Here is a 9,612-nt window from a genome sequence, read left to right as displayed (position 1 = left end):
ATGTCTGCCCAGCAAAGCATAAATTCTGTTCTCTGAGCAGTAACTTTGATTTAACATTGCTGGTGTCTATTCCTAAATCAGCTTTGATGTCTCCAAGTCCCTGCCACTGTATGTCTTCTTCAGCAAGTGATGCAATGATTCACAGTGAGCAATCTGGTTCATCAAATAATCTATTCCCTCACCTCAGTCATTATTTTTAATTGGTGATTTATGGTTTTATGAGCAAAGCAGATTAAAAACCTAGCACAGCATATTTCAGAGTGTGGTGCATAGTTACAACTTCTAGGATGTGGCTTTGAGTTCATATGTCTCTTTCAAGCCCAGGATTGACTGACACATCACAAAATGTCACTTCATTAGGAGACAAACAGAAATAATCCAAGCAGAACAATTTTTATTGATAAAGTGGAGCAGAGAAATATCAGGGTCACTTATCATTTTGTATGTGAGGAGGAGGCAATGAAATCTTTATCAGGAAATTCTCTCTGACAGGAATGCACTTAATCTTGTCAGAGATAACACAGCCACAGTAATGTAGTGCTTGATATTTATAATAGCTACAGCAGATAACCCTACCCAAACATGCTGCTTCAGCAGTCCACAAGGCTTAAACTACTTTGTGTCAAATGCCTTTGAAGATTTCATTTCTCCCTATTTTTTTGCCAAAAAAATCCAGTATCCAAGCACTTATAATATGTCTATTGCAATTTTTCAGCCTTGATACAGAGCACAAAAGGTGCTATGTGCTCCAGAGCTCACAGGTTTTGCTACAGGACTCTTGGACCTTCAGAAGATGCTTCTGCAGGGCATGCAGAAGGGTGATTTTGATTTTGAGAGGTTCAAAATGGTGGATAGGATACCTTTAACATGCAAAATGCTTACAGAAATGTTCATACACTTGTTTTACAAGCAGCTTAAGCCTTTGAAAACAAAACTCCTTTTGAATTGCTCCAGAAAGACTCTTTTGTTCCTCCTGCCACATTAGTGACTCCTCAGGAAAATGTAAAAACAGTCAATAACCTCCAATAACATGGGGAACATCCCAGTCTGGTGACAGCCTCAATTCCAGGCCAGGAAATGTTTCTGTAAATGAAGCCATAATTTGTGTAGTGCATTATACATTGGTTTTCAATTGCACTACAATAGTCAAGAGACCTTATCTTTCATTTACTGAACTGTGAGGAATCCAAACCAACCTCCTCTGCCAGATATTTGATGACAAATACCTCAAATGCTGACAGCTGTACATCCTTCTCAGTGAATCTCTCTTCAGTGTTTCATTACCAAGTGTTTTGTGATGTCGATTTTAAATCCTCCTTGTTGCAACCAAAATCCATCATTTCTCACCACATTCTGCAGGAACTTGAAAAACAAGTTATTCTTGGTAGCAGTCTTTTGTGTATTTGAAGACTAGAACTATTCCTTCTCAGTCCTTTCATATTTAGGCTGAGCAAATGTTGATCTCAATGTCTTCAGGTTATATTTTCTGCTAATTTACAGTAGAATTCAGCTCCAGAGAATGAACCTCTATGTAGGTGCCTACCTATAGCTCTATACATGGAATCCAGGTGTCTAAGATCCCAATATAGCTAACAGGAATTTAGAGAATTATTTTATTCAGCTTAAAGTATGTATCTCCAATCACTATTTTGCCCTCATCTTCATCAGCTCTAAGATTTTAGATGTCTGCTTTGCCTGCAGATGCTTACACTGCAGCCACAAAATCTTTGGAATCTAAACCAGATATCACACAATCCTCACATAATTTTCATTGTTTTCCACTGAACTGGTGGACTCAAACCTCTGGGGCAGTTTCAAGCCCTCACCACTTGTCTCTCTCCATGACTGCATTCTAAGAGTTTTCCCCCAAATTAGTTATTTACACCATATATATGTATAATAAGTTATTTATAGCTCAGACAAACAATTCAGAAGTCTCCTGTCCTGACCTGAAAACACTAAATTAGCAGGAACTTTTCAGCCAGGGATTTTTTAATGGCAGATATCCCAGGCCTAGGAATTTTAGAAAAGATTAAATCTGGGGCTGGGGAGCAGTTTCACTGCTCCAGCAGCCTGAAAACAATTATAGTGATACTGGCAATCCTCCTGACCTTTCCACAGGGCCAGATGCATCATGACACAAACAGGAGAACCATAGAACTACAGAACTGTGTCCTTATCAGGGGATGTGGGGATGTGCTGCAGCACCTGGTGCTGATCCTGGTGCCTGTAAATCCTACTCCTAGACAAAGTTCTGAGGAATGTCCTAAAAAATGTCCTCTCTCTCCTGTGGAAGGGTTTTATGTGGACACTGCCACCCACACAACCTGAGCAGCCTCCGGAGCGCTGCCATCCTTTTTGTGCTGCAGAAATGCTGAGCCCTGCACAAACACACACTGAGGGCAGACCCTGGGCAGGCACTCACAGGCAAAACAGACACAGCAGCAACAAACAAACAGAAAAAAAAGAGAAAAACCTTGCCAGGTCCAGGGTGCCCAGTTTGGGCTGAGATGGATGTGTAAAAAACATTCCTGCACCTCCTCACTCTCTTGCTCTGCACACACATTACCTTGCAGGCTCCCTGGCCAGTTTGCCCTCTGGGGCTGGTCCCAGCTCCTGGCAGCTGCATCTGTGATGGAAGAGAAGCCAGTGCATGTTAACTGGCAGCACATTTCTGCAAGATGAGATTGAAGTGACTTCAGCAACAGCTGCCAACTGAAGCATCCTTGACTGTAGATAAGGAAATTTCATTTTCATCTGTGCTCCCCTACAGACCAAAGTACTTGACTGATGTTCCTAAAAAGCAGGTCCTGCTACACTCACCTGTGGAACAGGAAAGGGCAAACCACACCTGGCCTCTCCAGGTTCTTCAGAGCAAACATTTCAAACTGTGATTTAGATTCTCAGAGCTGAGGTTCAGCATCCCCTGCTTCAAGCTGAAGCTCCTCTGAAGACCAGGATGAAACCTCCATAATCCAAAGGGAAAAGGGATCTGGTACAGCACTAAAGGCACACACCGCTCTATAGGGCTGGATGGGATACACCCACAGATCCTGAGGGAGCTGCAGGAAGCTCTCACAGAGACACTTCCCATCATTTACAGCAGTCCTGGGTAAATGGGGAAGTCCCAGTTGAGTGGAAGCCAGAAAATGTAATGCTCATCCACAACGAGAATCCAGGGAACTACAGATTCAGTGCCAAGGAATGTCATGGAGATCATCTTGAGTGCTACCACATGGCACACAAGGACAAATAGGAGATGAGCTCATCCAGCAGGGGTTTAGGAAAGGTAAATCCATACCTCCCTCTGTGACAAGGTGACCCGCTCAGAGGAGAGGGACAGGCTGTGGATGTCCACCTAAAGCCCTTGGCACTGTCTCCCACAGCATTCTCCTGGAGAAACTGGCTTCCCGTGGCATGGATGGGTGTTCTCTCTGGATGGACCGGCCCAGGGAGTGGTGGTGAATGGAGTTTATTTGAAACATCCTGAAATGGAAAAATAAGGCAGTTTTCAAGGGTCCCTAAGGATTTTTTAAATAATTTATTGTGGATGCTTTTCTCCTTACTTTTCACCCTGAATGTATTTATTTTGAAATGAAATGCCTGGACATGATGTCTTGTCCTGCCCAGAACAAACTGTTCCCTGGGAAAGGAAGGTCATGGCAATGGTGAAGTTACACAGGCAGCTCTTCCTGACCCTCCAAGTACAAAACCAGACACTTGACCCAACCCTCTGCCTGTGGAACTCTTCCCAGCATCAGCAGCTTCCTGCACAGGCAGACCTGGCTGGGACATCACGTGTGGCAGCTGGAGCTGAAAGAGGAATTGATTTCATCTGTGCTGAAAAGGACTCCATGCTCCACTTGATTTTAGTGCTGCTTTTGTGCAGGAATCTTTGAGACTTGTGCTCCATTATCCCCACACATAAAAATGTATCCTGCCTTGAATTACAAATGCCAATAGTCCAGGTTTAAGAGATAATATTTTTATAGCCAGGTACTGTGATGGTGTTCACAGGGGTCCCAGGAAGAGGGAAGAGACGAGGATCTGACTCCATGTTTAGAAGGCTTGATTTATTATTTTATGATATATATTATATTAAAACTATACTAAAAGAATAGAAGAAAAGATTTCATCAGAAGGCTTGCAAGGAAAGCAGAGAGAATGGAATGATAACAAAATCCTGTGACTGACCAAGAGAGTCTGAGCCAGCTGACTGTGATTGGCCATTAATTAGAAACAACCACATGAGACCAATCACAGATGCACCTGTTGCATTCCACAGCAGCAGATAATCATTGTTTACATTTTGTTCCTGAGGCTTCTCAGCTTCTCAGGAGAAAAAGATCCTAACAAAAGGATTTTTCATAAAATGTGTCTGTGACAAGTTACCAGCTCAGTGTAAAAGTTGTACAAGTATAAATCCACCACACCCAGCTGAGACAATTCATTATTGCTCTGGCTCAACAAACTGGACACTGAGGTATGGGGCAGTCAGGGAGTTTGAGTTTTATGGAAGTACCAATATTCAGAAATAAAACAGCAAAATTCTTGACCAGAGAGGAAAAGAGTTACAAGTTTAGTCTTGACACACATTTAAATTTTTAAAAGCCTGCAATCCCTTCAATCCAAGCAGCACAGCAAAGCAGGAAGGTTTGGGGGCTCAGTGGCTTTGCCACAGAAATCCCTGCATGTTTCCATGGACACAGCTGGCTCACAGTGCACCTCAGTTCTTCCATGCAGGCTGAGCAAAGCAGCACTGCTGGGCTGGTGAGATCCTGCAGGGTTTGTTTCATGAGTATTGAAAGGTTGTCTGAGCATGGGGAAGTGATAGTTCAAGATTCATGGAGCACCAAAACCTTTTTACCAAACCCAGACGTGGGAGCAGGGAGAGGCTCTCATAAGAGAAAACCTACAGAGACTTCACAAACATTTCAAGACAACAGAATTCTTCCTGTGTGAAACCACAGCTCCAGCAAGAAATAATTGGGGTCAAACTGTTGAAGTCAATGAGTGCCATCCCACAGAGAGCAAAGAGCTTTGGGTCAGGCTGTTAAGGAGCAGACCCTGGAGCACAGGAACATCCCATGAGCAGATTTGCTTCTCACTGGAAATCACCTCTTACATACAGCTCTGCTGACTTCAGAATTAAAAATGAGATTTTTTTAAAGCAGAAATTTGCCTTTCCACTAGCAGGAAGTCATTGCAAGGGAAGCTGAAATATTCCTCTGTCAGGGTGCCCAAGTTTTTCTGGAGGTCGGACAGGTAAATGATCTCAACAAAACCCAATTTCTTACACAGAAAACCTATTCTAAGTCTTTAAGTGTTGTCATAAGTTTGGGAAACAATAGTCATGACAGGTTGGTGATATTAAAATTACTGTTTCGAAGAGAAAAAGCAAGGCTGAAATAGCACATATCTTTGTCTAAGAGCTCCCTCTAGCTCATCAAATAGTGTTCAGTACCACAGAACCATCCCTTGCACCACAGAGCAATGCTGCACATATGCAAGTTGGATTTACAGAAAAGTATTGCAGTTTGGAGTATACACAGCATGAAAATCCACTTCTCATCACTCCCACAGGAGTGAGCACAACAATAAATACAAACCAGTAAGATATTAAATTCAGTTTCCCAAGACTTTCATTTTCCTTAATGTTAAATCCAACCAGGCTTTAGAAGAGATTTTGACCCTTCTTGCAACTCTCTCAGAATCTTACAAAATAAAACAATAAAACCCAATAAACAAACAAAAAACGGAATAAATAAAGGAAAAAACCCCACAGCACTCAATATTGTTTTGCCAATCTGTGTAATGCACCTGATTTTGCTCTGCAGGTTCACCAGGAGGAAACAGGAGAACAGAAATTGCTTGATTTCCTTGAAACACTGGAGGTGAAGGGGGAGATCAAAACAATTGATTTTCCAGAGGTAAAGAAGGTCACAGCCCTGGAGATCACAGGGATGGAGCCACACTCCCCACGCCCAGCACTTGCAAAGGTTGGACCACACTGCTGCAAATGCTGGAAGCTCATGCTGGGCTTTAATTCACTGCCAGGGGCCTCAGCACAGCTTATGCAGAAAATAAAGTACAGCTGCCCTGCTCTGCTTTATTGAGCAACAGGGAAACTGGTTTCTCAGTCAGCTGCATCTGTCTGGGGTGATATCTGAACAGAGAGCTGGGTCTGGATATCTGTCAGAGCTGGACAGAGCTGATAACAACTGGGAAGGGTCCAACAAAGGCAGCAGGAAGCCTCTTCCTCCTTCTGCATCATGGAGCACAGGCAGCACCATGATGGCAGTGACTGCAGGTCCCTAATACCACAAATCCACATTTAGACAGGGCCAGGTATTCCAGTCTCTGCCAGTTTTCACCCTTTGTCGAGTTTCCCCAAACAGACACTGTTTCACAGAAATCATTATGGTTCTTCTTCTTGATTTATGAGCCTTGAATGAAGGACTGACAAAGAAAGAAAATGGAAGTAAGGCTTGGAGTAAAAGTCTTGAGACAGATCTGTTCCTGCCTCCTCCCAACCCCCCCATTAGCCTCAGTTCAGTATTCCTCTTCACTAAGCAATGCAATTAGAATCACCATAAAACTTTCATTTTTAGCTTTATACAACTTTCCCTCAGAAATAAGTCCTATCTGAACAGAAGAAAGCCAGAACAGGAAAAGCTGAATTTATTAACCATCCCAAGCTGGATCAATACACTTATTTTAGTTAATAGCTCATCCTGTGTGTGAACATGCACAGTGCTCACACTCCAGCCTTGCCTCCAAACAAAATCCTGGTTAAATACCTACTCCCAGCCAAAGAGAGTACAGAACAGCAGTCAGACTTAGAGATTAACTGCAAAGAAGTTTCCTTCATCTAAACTTAATTAATGTGCATCCTTATCAGGTTTTAGAAAATTGCTGAGAAATCATAAGCTCTGTGCAAAAAAAAAGTTTCTAGAAGTAGAAAGGTCTAGGGTTTCCTTTCTGGTAGAAAAAAGATAAAAAAATTGTGTTCCTATATCATCTGTAATTGTCCAATAAATTGCAACTATCTGATTTTCTGTTAAAGGCCAAAAGGCAAGAATTCAAATGGAAATGTCTTCTATCACTATGTTCTGTACATGAAGTAATGTATCAATGCAATGAGGAAGTTAATTGGTTTCATGTTGCTTAGAGTGCACATGGAAAAAAAATTCAAAGCACCCAATTGCTATCTCTAATTAGAATTTCTGAGGAGCCACATCGTGGAGACAGATTGTCAGCTTCCTCAGGCATTTCCTACTCATGCCAGTCAAATTTATGCACTCCATTTCCAATTAGTACCTTAATTCCCTTTCCATAGCTAACAAACTAGGGCTGGCTGATAGTTTATTTTAATTCACACAGTCACAGAGATCTACCAGTGAGCATCTGGGCAACTGAGTAAACCACTGCGTTGCAGTGATGACAAACACTGCTTCATGGAGTATTTCTATTACAAAATTAAAGCCATTACAATTGTCATCCAGGACAGTACTTTTAGAGGAGAAAAGAAGCAGGTAAAAATAGCAAAAATATTTTGAAAACAATATCGCTGGTGTAAGACATTCAAATAGATGAGAAGGCTTTCATGGTTTTACTCACAGGGTCTTCAGGAAATCTGGGCTGGTTCTGATTATTCAGTACAGTCTCCTTTGACTGCATCAAATCCACACAGGAGGCTCTCAAGTCAAGCACCCCAGAAGGGCAGTGTCATCTATGGAAGATGTTCCTACCCATTGCAGGTGGCTTGGACTAAATGACCTTTAAAAGTGCCAACCCAAACCATTCAGGGATGCTACGGTCAGGTGTCCTTCCTGAGTACCCAACTATGAAAAAGTCAAGCAAGAAATTAGAAACTATCTAACACAAATTCACACTCACTGTTGTTTTTATTTCTTCCCACTCCTTCCCTGCACAGCCCAGCAAAGCAAACAGAAAACTCCAGCCACTCAGCAGCTTTCCCAAATTAATTGTTTTTATTGGAAGCCAGAGGGGATCCCAGAAAGGGCAACACAATTCTGATGGTAATGGAGATCATTTTTGGGTCAGAAAGACTCTTGACCTGGGATCTGGATGCTGATGAGATGTTAGGTAAGCACACCACAGCAGAGAGACTGTTCAACACAGGGGACAGTGTGTTCTGTCTGTGGCAAAACTGACACACTCCAAGGCAGGTTTAATAAGAGCTGTTGGCTGGTAAATGCAGGCAGAACTAAAACATGTTGTTCTACACACGTACTGGGCTATTTCTCCCTGCTCATTTGTTGCTGCTCACTGCAAAATGTCTTGGCCTTGTGTCTTGGTTTGGAAAGACAGGTGTCTGCTAAGAAAGGTAGGAGCCTCCCCTGGAATGGAAAATGTAAACCTCCTCTCTACAAACTTTTATAAATTTGAAATTAAGGGGGGCTCTGAGGCAAAAATATGGGAGCAGGAATAACAGTTCTTTATTAGGGAAGAAAATAAAAAGATAAAATAAACAATGCGGTAAACCAAAACAATACTGACAGAGCCTGACACCCTATGATCAGGTTGTTGGTACCAGTCCCATTGGAATTGTGGCTGCAGCCCTCCTGCAGTGTCAGGGGTGGTTCTCTTGGAGCAGGGATCCTGTAGACGGGTGAAGTGTCTTCCTCTGAAGATCCAGTGAAAGAGACAGCTGCTGTTCCTCTGGGAAATCCAGTGGAGAAGCTGTGCTGGTGTTCCAGAATCTCCAGATTATATCCAGGTAGGAATGCTTGGCTCCTCCCTCTGGGCAGAGCATCTCCCAGTGGGATGCTGTAGTTCTTATCAGTCATGCAGTGACATTCAATAGCTGTTATCAGCAGATGCCTCTGCTGGAAGGAGGATTGGGTATGGAAGAGGTAACGGAAACTGCCCACTTAACAGAAGACAACTGCCATAAAGATAGCAAATAGAAAACAATTTGCTTGGCAATCCAGGACATCTTGGGATGATGAATTTTTCTAAACACAGTTTTCTGGGAAAAAAAGCACAGTACACCACCCTGCTACGTCTAACCATTTACTGAAGGGTTTTTTTCATTAGATGTGTTCTAACCAAAGACTTAAATGTTAATTATAGAAGACAACAGCTCTGCAGTCATTCCTGTGGCTGGGAAAAGATGCAGTGGGCCATGTGCTCTGTGGCATTTCTATACATAGAGCGTTAATGTATATGTGATCTAAATGGGATGTGAACTGTAGCTATGCATCAAACACTGGGTTGTGTTCCAGCTCTTCCTGATTGCACAGGCCAGAGGCTGCTAATTAACACCTGCCAGGTTCAGGATCCTACACAGGCAGAAAAGAGACCACACTGTCCAGACAACCTGCAAGATCCCCTTGGATATTGGAATCCTCCTATCCCACCACTGCTCCTAAACCAGGCTCTTCTGAAGGTGACAGAATTACAAGATGAGGACCAAGCAGCCCTCCCAGACCCAGTTTAAATCACTATTGAACATTATGTTCTGCATTTGATCTCTAATGGGACAGGGAGCACTGGACAGTGACAGGAGGAATCATTACTGAGAGCTGGAGATCCTGCTAGGACTGATGAGCAACATATTTTGACTGTATAAGGGCATTTAAAAAT

Source organism: Zonotrichia leucophrys, chromosome 2 (genome assembly GCF_028769735.1).
Source record: "Zonotrichia leucophrys gambelii isolate GWCS_2022_RI chromosome 2, RI_Zleu_2.0, whole genome shotgun sequence".
In the NCBI taxonomy this organism is placed as follows: Eukaryota; Metazoa; Chordata; class Aves; order Passeriformes; family Passerellidae; genus Zonotrichia; species Zonotrichia leucophrys.
The sequence above is the reverse complement of the archived record's forward strand: the minus strand, read 5'-3'. Positions refer to the sequence as shown.